Source organism: Rhineura floridana, chromosome 7, assembly GCF_030035675.1.
Source record: "Rhineura floridana isolate rRhiFlo1 chromosome 7, rRhiFlo1.hap2, whole genome shotgun sequence".
Taxonomy (NCBI): domain Eukaryota; kingdom Metazoa; phylum Chordata; class Lepidosauria; order Squamata; family Rhineuridae; genus Rhineura; species Rhineura floridana.
In genome coordinates this window covers 47,717,986-47,735,124 of record NC_084486.1, presented here as the reverse complement: position 1 = coordinate 47,735,124, position 17,139 = coordinate 47,717,986, and the positions used below count along the sequence as shown (strand labels likewise).

Genomic DNA, 17,139 nt, shown 5'->3' with positions numbered 1-17,139 from the left:
CATTCCAGGTATTTAAGTACAGTAAAGATTCCCTTGATAAAAAGTCCCTGTCCACACATGGGTTAGCCATTCGCCAAGTTCCAGTTAGCTAAAGATACGCTTATCAGACTGTGTTGTATTGAATTATTTATAACATTTAGACTCTGCCTTTCTTTCATGGTAAAATTATTATTTTTCTCATTAAGTTCAGTTCAGCTCAGCCCTCACGCTTAGATAAGAAGAAATCTGCTGGAGGACTGTGTTTTAGAGCCCTGCCTGGGAACTATATAACCCAGGAATCTGGCTAACACAGAGTCAGACCACTGGTTCATCTAGCTCAGTATTGCCTCTTCCAACCCAGCTTGAAGATGACAGGGACCTTCTACATACAAACCAGCCACAGAGCCACAGCCCTTCTTCATTACAGTCCCAATCCCTGTGGAGACCTGAATCGGTAATCAAGGTTCAGACAAAACACAGAAGACAGGAAAGGAACAACCTATTATATTTCAGTTGCTCATTAGAGTGTAACTCTTTAATTGAAATACGCAGGATTTAGGCTATGAACACTGTAGTCTCCAGAACAAAGCATTTCCATTAGCCACACCTGAAGGGGGAACGGTTGATCTGCAAATCAATTGCAAAATCTCTTTGAAGCTGATTTTAAAAAAAAAAAAAAAACTCCAGCTGTTCCAATTAGGTTTTACAGTAAAAAGGAGCAGGTTTGACTAGTGTTGTGTGCCCCAGTTTTCTGAAGAGTGAGGTGGAGATGCACTGGAACCAGCAGAATAGTGAGTGTGTTTCTACCCTTAGAAGTGCTTGCCCTTGGCTATGTTGTGTTCTAAGTTGTTAAAACTTCTTTTTCACTCTTTAACTCTGATAATCTATTTCCTATTGCGAGAAAAGGATCCCAAAGTTACTGAGTCTATGTGGACACATTTGCCAGCTACTATTAAAACTAGGCTATATCTGATGAGGGGTGCAGGATGTGTAACCACCAGTCAGACAAGTTTTTTTACTGCAAGTATCTGAATGAACATGGAACACCTTGTTTAAAAAAAACCATTTTGCTCTGTCTCATGAGTGTTCAATTATTGTTTCCTTTCATAAATTATTATTTGGAGCAAATGTGTCTGCCATTGTGTTCTGCATGTTCTGTGTTTTATTTGATAGGTCTACATTTATTTGTTTATGTCTGTATATTTTATGTTGATTTGTATAGTCTGACAGCATTTCAGAGACTTGGATGTAGAGTACCACTGCATGGAAAAGTACTTGTACCAAAGTTTTTTCTTCCCTAAATCACAGATAACATTTTAAAACATGATTTAAAATAAACATATATACCCAAGTCCTTAGTAAATCAAACTCTGATCAAGGTGAGCAAGAACATGTAATAAATTATTAAAACACAGTTTATAATCATTTGTATATTGCAGTTCTTTAAAAAAAAACTATTTGAAAGACAAAATAATTTATGGTGCAATATATGCCTACTCAAAAGTCCCACTGAGTTAACAACATAAGAACATAAGAAGAGCCTGCTGGATCAGGCCAGTGGCCCATCTAGTCCAGCATCCTGTTCTCACAGTGGCCAACCAGGTGCCTGGGGGAAGCCCGCAAGCAGGACCCGAGTGCAAGAACACTCTCCCCTCCTGAGGCTTCCGGCGACTGGTTTTCAGAAGCATGCTGCCTCTGACTAGGGTGGCAGAGCACAGCCATCACGGCTAGTAGCCATTGATAGCCCTGTCCTCCATGAATTTGTCTAATCTTCTTTTAAAGCCATCCAAGCTGGTGGCCATTACTGCATCTTGTGGGAGCAAATTCCATAGTTTAACTATGCGCTGAGTAAAGAAGTACTTCCTTTTGTCTGTCCTGAATCTTCCAACATTCAGCTTCTTTGAATGTCCATGAGTTCTAGTATTATGAGAGAGGGAGAAGAACTTTCCTCTATCCACTTTCTCAATGCCATGCATAATTTTATATACTTCTATCATGTCTCCTCTGACCCGCCTTTTCTCTAAACTAAAAAGCCCCAAATGCTGCAACCTTTCCTCGTAAGGGAGTCGCTCCATCCCCTTGATCATTCTGGTTGCCCTCTTCTGAACCTTTTCCAACTCTATAATATCCTTTCTGAGATGAGGCGACCAGAACTGTACACAGTATTCCAAATGCGGTCGCACCATAGATTTATACAACGGCATTATGATATCGGCTGTTTTATTTTCAATACCTCTCCTAATTATTGCTAGCATGGAATTTGCCTTTTTCACAGCTGCCACACACTGGGTCGACATTTTCATCGTGCTGTCCACCACAACCCCGAGGTCTCTCTCCTGGTCGGTCACCGCCAGTTCAGACCCCATGAGCGTATATGTGAAATTAAGATTTTTTGCTCCAATATGCATAATTTTACACTTGTTTATATTGAATTGCATTTGCCATTTTTCCGCCCATTCACTCAGTTTGGAGAGGTCTTTTTGGAGCTCTTCGCAATCCCTTTTTGTTTTAACAACCCTGAACAATTTAGTGTCGTCAGCAAACTTGGCCACTTCACTGCTCACTCCTAATTCTAGGTCATTAATGAACAAGTTGAAAAGTACAGGTCCCAATACCGATCCTTGAGGGACTCCACTTTCTACAGCCCTCCATTGGGAGAACTGTCCGTTTATTCCTACTCTCTGCTTTCTGCTTCTTAACCAATTCCTTATCCACAAGAGGACCTCTCCTCTTATTCCATGACTGCTAAGCTTCCTCAGAAGCCTTTGGTGAGGTACCTTGTCAAACGCTTTTTGAAAGTCTAAGTACACTATGTCCACTGGATCACCTCTATCTATATGCTTGTTGACACTCTCAAAGAATTCTAATAGGTTACTGAGACAGGACTTTCCCTTGCAGAAGCCATGCTGGCTCTGCTTCAGCAAGGCTTGTTCTTCTATGTGCTTAGTTAATCTAGCTTTAATAATACTTTCTACCAGTTTTCCAGGGACAGAAGTTAAGCTAACTGGCCTGTAATTTCCGGGATCCCCTCTGGATCCCTTTTTGAAGATTGGCGTTACATTTGCCACTTTCCAGTCCTCAGGCACGGAGGAGGACCCGAGGGACAAGTTACATATTTTAGTTAGCAGATCAGCAATTTCACCTTTGAGTTCTTTGAGAACTCTCGGGTGGATGCCATCCGGGCCCGGTGATTCGTCAGTTTTTATATTATCCATTAAGCTTAGAACTTCCTCTCTCGTTACCACTATTTGTCTTAGTTCCTCAGAATCCCTTCCTGCAAATGTTAGTTCAGGTTCAGGGATCTGCCCTATATCTTCCACTGTGAAGACAGATGCAAAGAATTCATTTAGCTTCTCTGCAATCTCCTTATCGTTCTTTAGTACACCTTTGACTCCCTTATCATCCAAGGGTCCAATTGTCTCCCTAGATGGTCTCCTGCTTTGAATGTATTTATAGAATTTTTTGTTGTTGGTTTTTATGTTCTTAGCAATGTGCTCCTCAAATTCTTTTTTAGCATCCCTTATTGTCTTCTTGCATTTCTTTTGCCAGAGTTTGTGTTCTTTTTTATTTTCTTCATTCGGACAAGACTTCCATTTTCTGAAGGAAGACTTTTTGCCTCTAAGAGCTTCCTTGACTTTGCTCGTTAACCATGCTGGCATCTTCTTGGCCCTGGCGGTACCTTTTCTGATCTGCGGTATGCACTCCAGTTGAGCTTCTAATATAGTGTTTTTAAACAACTTCCAAGCATTTTCGAGTGATGTGACCCTCTGGACTTTGTTTTTCAGCTTTCTTTTTACCAATCCCCTCATTTTTGTGAAGTTTCCTCTTTTGAAGTCAAATGTGACCGTGTTGGATTTTCTTGGCAATTGGCCAGTTACATGTATGTTTAATTTAATAGCACTATGGTCACTGCTCCCAATCGGTTCAACAACACTTACATCTCGCACCAGGTCCCGGTCCCCACTGAGGATTAAGTCCAGGGTTGCCGTCCCTCTGGTCGGTTCCATGACCAACTGATCTAGGGAATAGTCATTTAGAATATCTAGAAACTTTGCTTCTTTGTCATGACTGGAACACATATGCAGCCAGTCTATGTCCGGGTAGTTGAAGTCACCCATTACTACCACATTTCCTAGTTTGGATGCTTCCTCAATTTCACATCTCATCTCAAGGTCTCCCTGAGCATTTTGATCAGGGGGACGATAGATCGTTCCCAGTATTAAGTCCCTCCTGGGGCACGGTATCACCACTCACAACGATTCTGTGGAGGAGTCTGCCTCTTTTGGGGTTTCGAGCTTGCTGGATTCAATGCCTTCTTTCACGTATAGAGCGACTCCGCCACCAATACGTCCTTCCCTGTCCTTCCGATATAGTTTATATCCAGGGATAACCGTATCCCACTGGTTTTCTCCATTCCACCAGGTCTCTGTTATGCTCACTATATCAATGCTCTCCTCTAAGACCAAGCACTCCAGTTCTCCCATCTTGGTTCGCAGGCTCCTAGCATTAGCGTACAGGCACTTGTAAGCAGTGTCTCTCTTCAAGTGTCTTTGGCACTTGTGGTTAGGCCTGTGGTAATTTTGCTCTTCTGAATTTATATCCTGTGCCCCTGCTCTCACAATGCCTACTTCTAGGCCTACCCCTTTTAAAATTTCATCATTTCTTTGGTTTTTATCCCAGGGGGGAGGTTTATTCCGAACCGGACCTTTCTCAGCTCCTGTTGGGTTTCCCCCCTCAGTCAGTTTAAAAGCTGCTCTGCTACCTTTTTAATTTTAAGTGCCAGCAGTCTGGTTCCATTCTGGTTCAAGTGGAGCCCGTCCCTTTTGTACAGGCCCGGCTGTTCAATAGGGCTTACTCTGTTCAATAGGGCTTACTCTGAAGAAAGTGGGTACAGGGCTGTGGCTTCAGGACTTCACTCAGCTTGAAATCTTATGGTCCAGGGCTCCTGTTTTCTCAGTAGTTTACTTCATTTTCTTAACCCCCCTCCCCAGGTTCTGCCTCATCACCGACAGTCCAGGAAACTTCAGTGAGGAGAGACCCCAACCCCCAACCACATCAGATTCCTTGCCCTTCTCCCATCTGAATCCAATCTGGACAGCTGAAGCCAGATCCTACTAGTAGGGTGAGGGAAACTAATTCTGATCTATCACTCACAACACACACTGTAAAAAACAACAAATGTATATAAAGCAAGGTTGGGGAACCTTTTTCAACCTGGAGGTCACTTTCCCTTCTAGGCAACCTTCTGAGGATGACATGCCAGTGGTGGGTGGAGCCAGAGGTAACAGTGGGTGGAGAAAAAAATGTAAAATTTACCTTTATACAGTAAGCTAGTTACTACACATGCTGCTCTCTGTCCTCCGTCCAGACAAACAAGGACACATTCCAGCCTGGCAAAAACTCTTGGAGTGCAGAGCAGGGCCGGTGAGGGATATGGCCTGGTGGGGAGAGTTCAGAGGGCCGTATTTGGTCCTGTACCTGAGGTTCCCCACCCCTTCTGAAATGTCATCACCTTTATTAAACAGAATGGAGGGCTGATGAGATCCTGGAAAGAAAAGACACATAGGTGGGGTTGTCAGCCGGTCACTCCAGAAAGGCTCCTGTATTTTAGAAAGTGGCTTGACAGGCAGTAGCCTAGCTGGTGCAATATTCCTTGTGGCATCGGCTGCATTTTAGGAACGCAGTCACCTGTTGCACAACTGTCTTGTCCTGAAGGCATCTGCCTGGAAAATGTAGATTAACAACCTCACAGAGGAACAGCTGGGAGCATCCTGGTCACTCCTACAAGCCATGGGATGGATCTTCCTTCTGGCCTGCATGGAACAGGGTGTGAGATGGTACAGAGGGTGTCCTGTACCTTTGGGAAAGCAGCCTGTAAAGAGGAATGAACTGTAGTCAGCACCTGGAGCATGCAGTCCCTGACTCTCTGGACACAATAGTTATTTAGGAGGTCATGAGAAAGAAGAGGGAGGAGTATACGATACAGCTTCTGCTCTGTTTTGGCCACTCTGGTGGCCTATCTGGCGTGTCCCACCAGTGTTTTATTTTTGTTCCAGCAGCATATCCCAGGTTTGTTGGCATGGGAGAGCTTCCACCAGATCTTATGGTCCCTCAGCCAGTGGAAGTATAGGATTGAGTCCTAAGCCAACTAAAGAACCATTAAAGCCTAATTCACTTACAAGCTTGGATACAGGTTACAGACTGAAGCTCTTTTTATTTTCCCTGTAGAGCAAACTTGGCTTGCAGGAAATGAATAAATAAACACACTATTAGGTATCCGGTAGCTGACATGAACATACAAACATTTTAATCCATTTCAAAAAAACAGCATAAAAGAAAAAGGTGGTGGTAAAGTTATGTGGGTTGATGACAGAAAGAGGTTGGGGTTACAGGCCTATAAAATGATTCTTTGTGGAGTTTTAACAACAACGTTTTGTCTTTGACCAGAAAAAAACTCATCGCTAATGTGGGTATATGCCACAGAGTATATTTTGCAACTCTGTGTGCTTCATGTCGAGAGTGATTCAAGACTGGAAACTGCACTCCAGTCTTCAAGAATGATGCTTTTTTGTAGGATAACCTTTAAAAATATTTAACATATAAACAATTAAATTCAAAAACATGCAGGGCACAGTTCTCTTTCATTGCACACACAGCACTGGTGTGCACAGGTTCTTAAATAAGGTTGTTTTCCTCATTTCTCAGCTTATGCCTGAAGACACAGAGAAAGGCCTGGGCATGTGTATAGGCAGTAGGTGAGGAAAAGTGGCCCCTTATTGGGATCCTCCACAAGTGGGCATTGCACTTACAGAGTGAATGGACTATGTCCATTGTAGACATGGCCAACAGAAATTATCATAGAATGCAGAATATTTTCAATATCTAAATGCTTCCTTTTACTGCAGGGCAGCTTTTCCCAACCAGTGTGCCTCCAGATGTTTTTGGACCACAATTCCCATCTTTCCTGACCATTGGCAATGCTGCCTGAGGCTGATGGGAGTTGTGGTCCAACAACATCTGGAGGCACACTGGTTGGGAAAGGCTGCTGTAGGGACATAGACTGAAGCAGCAGGAGAGATGGAACAGTGGGGCCTACCCCATCAGGTCCATTGAGAGCAGGGATGGGGGAGAAATTTGATTCAGCAGCAAACACACCAGTTGCCAGATCCAAGTGTTTCTATTTGCTACACTAGAAGGCGAACGGGTTGATCTGCTGATCAGTTTCAACATCTCTTTGAAACTGCTGCTCCCACCAGGTTTTACAGTAAAAAGGAGTGGGGTTTGACTAGCCTTGTGTGTCCCCATTTTCAGAAGAGAGAGGTAGAGACGCTCTGGAACTGGCAGAATAGTGAGTGAGTTTCTACACTCAGTTTGCAGTAAAATCTGTAAAATTTACACGTTGCAAAACAATCTGAGAATGAGAGCGCAGTCATTCTTTGAAATTTTGCACCTATCCAAATTTTGTGATGCAGTTCTCCACCCAAACAATATTTACAAAAATGCATGTATTAGGGGGAAATGTGCATAAACATTAATATATTCATGAAAATGAATATGAATATATTCATGAATATGAACATATTCATGAAAACATACAAAATGCATTATATTAGGAGGAATTGCTTGCAAAAAATGTGTACACTACTCAAAATTGCATACAAAATGTGTAAGAAATTTACTGATACGCTGATGAATTTTCATGAGGATTTTTTTTTTAATTGCAAATTGCTGCAGAAATGTGGGGAACTGAATTTAACAGTTGAAGAATGAGGTACTAAGAGGACCCATACTGACTGATCCTTCTGTCCCTAATAGAGAGATCAGTTGCCATTTTGCCCCTGCGTCTCTGAACTGTTTCTATTCAATGAACAACTATGTAGCCTCAGGAACTGGTACCTGAGTTTGCTGTTTTCCTTCTCTGCCCATTTTAATTTTTCTGCTATGTCTTTTAGATTTGAAACGTGTGGGCAGCAAACGTCTTGCTTTCAATCTATATACAGCACTTAGAAGATGTTGGGTGCTTCATAAATTATTCTACTACTATTATGAATAATAAATAGATGGAAGACAATTTCCTCCATTTGACAGCTTTTGTAATTATGGATGTCTACCTGTGTAAATGAAATGGCACCATTTCAGGAAAGAAAGGTCTACATGCAGGATTCTTTCAGCTACTTGTGTGTGTGTATAGCCTCCAAGGGAATCAATCCGAAAGCAACCTGATGTAAGAAAATATTGCGCTGGAAAGAGTCCAAACTTGAAACAATGTTCATCTGTGCTGTACTACCAGGATTGGTTTATACATTGTGATTTTTCAAATGTGACATTCAGATTTTGAAGCTGAAATCTGAGATCAACCATCAAAGCTCAACATTTAGTGAGGCATATATCTTCACTAAAAATGTATTTAGACAGTTGACCAAAAACAACATCATCAATGCAAGGGACTGTTGTTCGTCTATACTGATTTAAGTGCTATCAAATATATCTTTTCTAAAAATACAACTATTCACTTTTCTAATTCTTTTAAACTTAGCTTAAAAGAAAACAAAATAGCAGTGCTTCTTTAATTTGAAGTTGCCATTTTGCCTTTAAATCAAAAGATGCCAACACCACAGCAATGGAACGGGTGTCCTCTATTTATAAACAGAACTAATACATCACTGGCAGCAACAGTGCCTTGACAGGCTCATGACCTTGTATCACCCTGTTGGTTTGCCTTAACTCAACCCAGGGTAACTTCTGAGGGGAGAGCAGTTTTCCCTATGCTGGGAATCTGCCAACAGGAATGTGACAGACACCTGTTAGCAAGGTAACAGAAACAAATCATGTGCCTGAGGCATTTTTCCAAGCAGATGCCAAGCTATAAAGGTTCCATCATGGGCTTAATTTTGATGGTTGGCTCAACAGCTTTTCATTACCATCCAATCCCTCTATGAATCACTTTGAAAGGTTCTTTATATGGTAGTACAGTCAGGTTACTAGATTGTGATCAACAACATGATAGCTTTTTAATATATTTACTACACAGATAACTTTGGAACCCTGAACTTTCCACAGTGTGGGTCTTGTTTATAGTTTTAATATCAGACAACTGGGTAGATTTATGCATTTTATTGCATGGGAATTATTGATGTACAGCAATCCGACTGAAACTAACAAGACTATTTCAAATTCATAGAAAATACATAGGAACAAGAAATGCTTTTCACAAATCAATTGAACAAAAAAGCCCTATTCTGACCTTTTAAAATTGTATTAGTGGAGGAAAATGTATGGCAGCCTTGGCCTTTCCATCCCCAGCTTTCCTGCACTGAGTGGGAAGGTCAGAACGGATGTTATAAGCACACTCAACTGAACACACTTATGGTCCTCAACATGATTGGGAACCCTGCATGATCAGGGACTCTGGTTGTAGAGAGGATCGTAACTGGATAGATTCAGAATGTCTAAATAGGGCAAAAGTGTTACCCATGAGGTCCCTAAAGTGCACCTCTATTATACTTTTTGTCTTTGAATGATCCCTCTGCATATCTTGCAAAGTATTGGTCAGAATATACATAACAAAAGTTGAAGGTCTTGCTGAGCAGGGAGGGGAGTGTATTGCTGTGAGCCCGTTTCCCCCCTCTCCTGTTTACTGTCTCCTTGGCCCAACACAAGGTGCAGGCCCTCACAGTCAACTCCAAGACAGAGTGGTTTCTTGGTGACAGAGATGAAAGTTCTGTAGACCACAGCAATCCCTCCCCCTCATCCCTGCAGCCTGTGCTGGTGTCTCACCAAGTATCTAGGTGGGTAAAGCTGGGTCAGATCAACACCTCCCAGCTCACCCACCCAGGTCTCGGTAATGCACACCAAATCGGCACCTTCATCCATGATCAAATCAGGTAAAAATAATATAAATGGGATGGAAATCTAAGAAGTGTGACATTTGTGAAGGGAGAGTGGGTACACAAAATGGCACAGATACGTGTTTATCATTATGAGATGTCATGGACATGAGCCAATATGCGATTATTGCATGTGCCACATTTCACAAAGTACTCATAACACAATAGATGCACTTAGCTGGGTACTGACAAATCACTTTTGCCATAATAAGCTATTATATTTTTAATGTTGGGAAAACATACCTATGACAGAAATGCTGCCTTGGAGAAAAACACCAGGTTACTGTGAAAGAACTGAGTAACAGCTGTGTAATCATGACATTAAAAATACATCACCTGGACAGGAAAGGGTTCTTTGATGATCTCATCTCAAACACTAGAGATAGAAGGGCATTTTTAGGTTTGAACTTAAAGAGTAGCGATAGAGTGGCAATGTTTAAATGAAGTTTATTTATACAAAAGAAACAAAATTACAAACATAAAAACACTGAAACTTAAAAAACTTTGGAAAGGAACAGGTAAGAAACAGTCCAGAGAAAGGTGGCCTTGAACAGCTCTGGTAAAAACACAGTTACCATTCAGAGGAATCTCATGTCTGCAACTGAGTCATGTTTTAAAGGGTATCAGCCTTCATGGGGCAGCTATCTTCAATCACCAAAGACCATTAAAAAAGAAGATGCCCAAATAAGTTTTGCTGCTACCTGTAGTAATTATTTAAGAAAAAAAGTACAGACTGTTGCATATTTATCAGGCAAAAAGGCAAAAGATCCTGGATCAATTAAGAAAGTTTTTCCTCCAGTTGATGTTTTCCTACTTTGTAGAGTTTGAGGACCATTTTTTTTACAGTCCTCCTGTCTCGTTTTGAAAAGAACCCAGGTTTCAATGTCTCCGTCCTTACTTAACCCACCGGCATGAGTGAAAAATGAACCTGGGCCAGATTGTCATTCTTATAACATCCTTGGCCTCTGGCATTTCTGCCTTGGACCTTTTATGAGTGATGCTTTTACTGTGCAGTGTGATCTATGGCACCTCTAAATTCCAAAAGCCATTTCTGATGTCTGCCAGTGTCAAGCTACCCTTGCCTCTAGATAACCAAGCGTGTTCCATGCTTCTTGCTCCTGATGGAATAAGTGCAATGCCATCCTACATAACTCATTTGGAATTGGAAAACAGAGTACTCAAGCTGAATGATTGATGGGGTGTGTCTACACCATTAAAAAAAAGAGAGAGAGAATTAAATTCTGCACTGAAGAAAACATAAGATATTTTTGCCCCAGAAGCAAATGGTCCCAATGACATCTTTACAGGACAATTCTATGCATGCCTCATCAGAAGTAAAATCCCATTAAACTGAATTGGGCTTACTCCCAGGTAAGTGGGGTATTGGATTGAAGCCTTATTTGCTGGTCTGAATTTAAAGTATATTTAGAGACAGAAATGGAGATTGGAAGCAGGAATATGGTGCTCCCCCTGTAGGAATTTTCTACCTAAAGTAACACTTCATGTAAGATCAGTCCTGCAATCAGAAAAGTCAGAGGAGGATCACAGATCATAACGCTATTCCTGTTTGAACATAGGTTATTTTTGATCTGCTAACCAGAAGCAAGGAGCTATGCAGAGGACAGAAACTGCACACAGACACTTCTGCACACAGAAGTTGTGCTTTGCCCCCACACCCTATTGGTACTTGGAACATATGAGGGCATCACTTAGTAAAGCCAATAAGGGCTACAAGTACACTTTAAAAATAGAAAAGAAACACTGGATTCACAAAATGTGGAATTCTGTAACATTGGTTTAAGATTCGACCTGTAAAAAAATCTTTTTCTAATGCACAAAACATGAATATTCTGATTGTTACTATTTATATCACCTGAAAATTGTATTATAGGTTACCTGAAAAACCATCTTCCTCTCTACTGCCCGATAAGGGCATTAAGATCAGTAAATAGAATCCAGTTAGTTTTGCCACAGCCTGATGATTATCAGCTTGTAGTAACACGAAGGTGGGCTTTTTCATAGGTGGCACCAGTGTTGTGGAAGGCCCTCCCTGCTGAAATACAAGAGGATACATCTGTATTGGCGTTCTGCAGCTCTTGAAGACACATCTATTTAGGAAAGGATTCTCCTGAACTTGAACTTCCTGATCTACTCATTTTCATTGCTCTTTTAACTGCTTTAATTGTTATGCTTTTTAACAGCATTGTTTTATTGTAAATTTTACTTACAAGATGTTTTAATGGTTGATGGAATTGTTTTATTCTGTATTTTAATCATGAATTTTATAATTGATTTTATTCTTGTAAACCACTTAGAAGCCATTTTGGCATGTAAGTGTAATAATAATAATAATATTAATAATAATAATATGTTTCAAAAATAAAAATTGAACTGTCTTTTAAAATGTTGAATTCTGTACCAGATATACAATTCCATTTGTTTTGAACATTTGTATGCTGTTTTTCAGTGATCAGATTCCAAAATGCAAAAACTGCATGTGTACTGATAAGCTATTCAATAGTTAATGGAGAATCAAAGATGTGATGTGGAAATAAAAAAAAACAAAAAATATATTATGGATATTTAAAAATAGTTACATTTTGCATAATGTTCACCTTTTGACAGTTACCTGAAGCCAGTAGTGTAGTGGCAAATTTAGAAGTGCAGGTCCCTTCATAATAGTCACACCACGCTCCCTCACACCCTTGTCCCTTTCTAAGATTATGCAACCTTCTAAGATTATTTTATTTATTGAATTTATATCCTGCCCTTCTTCCCGAAGAAGCCCAGCAATACAATAAAATTGTATTTTATTCAGTAAAAATAAGCTTGCAATCGATGAGAGTTGTTGGGATACCAAGAATCTCTCTGGTCCAACAGAGCTGCTATTTCCCCTCCCTTGCACTTAGTGAGTGGCTTCTCTCTCTTTGTAATTTCCATTTGAGATCAGGTACACCTTATAAGTTATTTTCTGTAGATTCTACTATACTGTAACTGTGGGTGGACATTAAAAAAATCCCATGGTATACATATCTACACAGAGAAGCAAGTCTCTCTGTGTTTAATGGGATTTACTCCCAAGCAAGGGAGCCTAGTGTTGAGCCCCAGCTCTTCCAGGAGAATCAGGGAGGGGAGCCAGTTGAGCCCCAGCTTCCCCAGATAGAGCAGGGGGAGGAATCAGAGACAGATGAGGCTTTCAAGGGCCATGAGGGAGGGGGTGTAGTTGACAGGCTGCCAGTTCCCACGGACAGCTCTCCCGCCGAAGCAGACCACGCTTCACCTGCAGACGCCCCAACAGAGCTGTTGGGGGATGACCAGGCGGGCGCACCAGCTTCACCCCCCCAGGATTCCCCTCCTGGCACTTCAAACCCCTTCCCGCCTCCTGAGGCACCTATCGAGCCTGTACTGTCAGATGAGCTGGTGGAGGCTCGCCCCCCTTTGCCCTGCACGAGATGCCGTGAGAAGGTAGGTCTTCAAAGGAGTCAGAGATAGCGGGCAAAGACCTTCCCTACTTAAAGCGACGCCCCCTTGACTTGGTTGCTGAGTCAACTTTCTTCACACGCTGCAGAGTATGCCTAGGTAGCTTAGTTAAGGACTGTAGTGAGTTAGCATAGCTAAGTCTATGAAACGCGTTGCCTTTGATGTTACTCTAATAAACAGGAATTAATTCCAGTCTCACCTCCGTCTCGTGATTCGCACTCTGGGCAGGACAGCTTGACTCAGCCACCATCCCACTTCACCTCTGTTCCCATGGCTGACGACATGGAGGCGAACGGCAGCGCAGCAGGGGGAATCCCAGTCACCACTGAGACCTTGTATGCTGAAATCCAGAATCTCCGAGTCATCACCCAGAATCTGCAATTTGAGAACCAGAATCTCTGAACCTTGATCACTCAAAGAACGGCAGTGCAGCCAGTCGCAGTGCCAGTTCCAGTCAAGTCTCCTGTGGAGCTATCTTCCCGTTATGGTGGCCAGAGCAACCAGTTTGCCACATTCCTAGCCGAGTGCGAATTGTACATTCGTGTACGCCAAGCTGAGTTTCCAACTGATGATGCGAAGGTGGCATTCATCATTAGTCTCCTAGAAGGAGAGGCGAGCAAATGGGCCACCCAGCATCCAATTAGATATGACCCTGTTTTGCAGCAGTACACAGCTTTCACGAATATCATGTCAGAAATGTTCCGTGATTCTCAACGAAAGGAGACAGTAGCCCGTCAACTGGGAACCTTGAAGCAACGAAAGAGTTCCGTGGGGGCATACACCAACGCATTCCATGTTTTGTCCCAAGAAACGGATTACAACTTGGCCCTGATGTATTTTTACAGGACTGGACTTAGTTCGGAAGTACTGGATGAGATGGCGTGCACCACCCCTCTGGCCACCCTGAAGGACCTGATTCAGTTGTGTTTGCAAATAGACAGTCGGCTCGAAGGTCGCTGGTTGGAGCGTAGACCTCCTGATCCCAGTCACAGTAACCTCTCCCCTGTGTACACTACCCGCCTAGTGTGGGAACCTCGACTCTGCCAGGGGAGGAGCCTATGCAAATTGGTGGGGCCAGACCACATCTGTCAGAGGAGGAGAGAAGCGCGGGAAGGAGGGACTCTATCTATATTGCGGAAAGGGGGGGCATTTGGCCTGAGGCTGCCCCGCCAAGGCGGGAAAGCCCCAGGTGCCAGAAAACTCCAAATCCCAGCTCTCATAGAGGCCAAAGAGTTGGGAGGCAATGTGACAATTCAGCCTCCACAGCAACCCCTTCTGCTCCAAGGCGCTCTGCTTCTGCCTGTCCGACTATCTCTGTCCTCAGGGCAGAGATTTCAAGCCAATGCTATGATTGACAGTGGAGCCTCATCGAATTTCATGGACAGTGACTTTGCTCGAGAGCACGACATCCCAATCTGAGAGCTGGCACAGCCTCTGACTGTTGAAACCATAGATGGGAGACCTTTAAAGTCGGGGAATGTGACCCGAGCAACAGGGAAATTAGAGATGGAGATCCCCGGGCACCGGGAAGAACTGTCATTCTATGTGGTGTCGTTGTCCCGTTTCCCTGTGGTGTTGGGAATGCCTTGGTTGGTTCAACACAACCTGACCATTTTCTGGGATGAGGCGGTGTTGGTGTTCACCTCAAAGTATTGTCATCAGAACTGCCAGCCCTCAAAGAGGCTTGGACCGGAGGTGGTGGCTGGAGTACTTCCTCAGGAGGAAATGTCTTTACCTGTAAAGTATGAAAAGTTTCGAGATGTGTTTGACAAGAGGGAAGCGGATCAACTGCCGCCTCACTACCCTTACAACTGCGGCATTAATTTGATGCCCGGTGCGTGCATCCCCGCTGGATGGATCTACTCCTTGTCAGAACTGGAGTTAGCAGCGCTGAGGGAATTTTTGGATACCAACCTGAGGAGAGGCTTCATTAGCCCCTCCCAGTCCCTGACGGGGCGCCTTTGCTGTTCGTCAAAAAGAAAAATGAGGAGTTACGCCCATGTAATGATTACAGAGCAATGAATCAAATCACTATCCCTAACAGCTATCCCTTGCCGCTCATCAAGGAGATGTTGGAGCGACTGCGATCCGCCAAGATATACACCAAGCTGGATTTGAGGGGGGCTTATAACTTGGTGCGGATGAAGGAAGGAGGTAAGTGGGAAACCAAGTTTAAGACACGCTATGGACAGTTTGAGCATCTAGTGATGTCTTTCGGGTTGTCTGGAGCCCCAGGAGTCTTCCAAAATTTCATGAACGACATCTTCAGAGACTATGTGGATCGTTTTATGGTCGTGTATTTAGAATATATTCTGGCTTATTCAGATTCCCCAGAGGAACGAGGCTCACGTGCGAGCCGTGTTGCAAAGGCTGTGGGAGCACCGTCTCTATGCCAAGTTGGAAAAGTGTGGTTTTGATTTGACCATGTTGGACTTTTTGGGTTATCACATTTCATCAGCAGGTGTAGAGATGGATCCGGAGAAGGTTCGCTGTGTCCTCATGTGACAGCCCCCCAAAACCAAGAAGGACCTACAGCATTTCCTGGGATTTGCCAATTACTACCATCGCTTCAAAGCCAATTACTCCAACCTGACAGCGCCTCTCACGGATTGCCTGAAGGGCTCGGGTTCCTTCCATTGGAACCTTTGAACAATTGAAACAGTGTTTCACTTCGGAGCCCATCCTACAGCATGCTGACTCCACACATCCTTTTGTGGTGAAGACGGATGCATCGGACGTGGCCATCGGTGGGGTGCTTTTACAACCAGTACAGAGAGGGGGAGGTTTGAGACCCTGCGCCTACTTCTCACAGAAATTGACTGATTCGGAGCAAAATTACACTGTATGGGAAAAAGAACTGCTGGCCATCTGAGATGCCTTCGAAACTTGGTGACATCATCTAGAGGGGACGCAGCATGAGATTGAGGTGTGCACAGACCACCAGAACTTAGAGAGTCTCCACACTGCCCGCAAACTCAACCAGAGACAGGTGTGCTGGGCTCAGTTCTTCGCCTGCTTTCACTTCAAAATCCATTACATTCCTCAAGCCCAGAACAAGAGGGCAGATGCCTTGTCCTGCAAGCCGGAGTATCTGAAAAATCCCACCCCAAGGTTGCCCCAGTTCATTATTCCCTCTGAGGAGATAGTGGCCAGTGCCTGTCAGGATTCCTGGGTGTCTGATCTGCGGGCGGCTCAAGAGCAGGACCCATTTGTCAAAGAAAAGCTCTCTGAAATAGCCACGCAGCCTGATGAGGATCAGGAGGACTTTAAGTGGAATGAAGGGGTATTGTATTATAAGGATGCCATCTATGTGCCTCCTGAAGAGACGTGAGCCAGGGTGTTGCGTCAGTGCCATGATTCTCCCACCGCAGGGCATTTTGGGATCTTTAAGACTTTAAAAGCAGTAACTAGAGAGTTTTGGTGGCCTCAGATGAAGAAGGAAGTAGAGCACTATGTTCAGTCTTGCCCCACTTGCACAAGGGCTAAACACGCCACGGGGCAGCCAGCAGGGCCTCTGGAACCACTTCCCCCTCTGCAGGGCCCTGGCAGATGGTCTCCATGGACTTTGTCACTGATCTCCCTACTTCACAAGGGAAGACAACAGTGTTGGTAGTGGTGGATGCTTGCACGAAAATGGCTCACCTCATTCCATGTACAGGATTCCCCAATGCAGAAGAAACATATGTGTATCGGTTGCATGGTCTGCCGGACAGTCTGGTCTCAGACCGAGGGACACAATTTACGCCGCACGTTGTGGCAACTACTACAGAGTGAACTGCGACTGTCGTCGGCT

The 17,139-nt window shown here is 43.5% G+C and overlaps 2 long non-coding RNA genes across 2 annotated transcripts in view; one reads left to right on the top strand and one right to left on the bottom strand.

Annotated features, from left to right (window-relative positions):
* Nucleotides 1-17,139, bottom strand: part of LOC133388918 (uncharacterized) — a 40,181-nt gene that overhangs the window by 3,960 nt on the left and 19,082 nt on the right. Inside the window, exons 2-4 of the long non-coding RNA XR_009763980.1 lie at nt 11,763-11,919; nt 5,668-5,851; nt 5,296-5,524 (exon numbers count right to left, since the gene is read on the bottom strand). This is a non-coding gene — a long non-coding RNA (uncharacterized LOC133388918). The remainder of the gene's footprint in view (nt 1-5,295; nt 5,525-5,667; nt 5,852-11,762; nt 11,920-17,139) is intronic.
* LOC133388917 (uncharacterized) lies at nt 699-12,410 on the top strand. Its single transcript, XR_009763979.1, has 3 exons — nt 699-770; nt 4,971-5,101; nt 11,889-12,410. It is a non-coding gene; the product is annotated as an uncharacterized LOC133388917 (long non-coding RNA).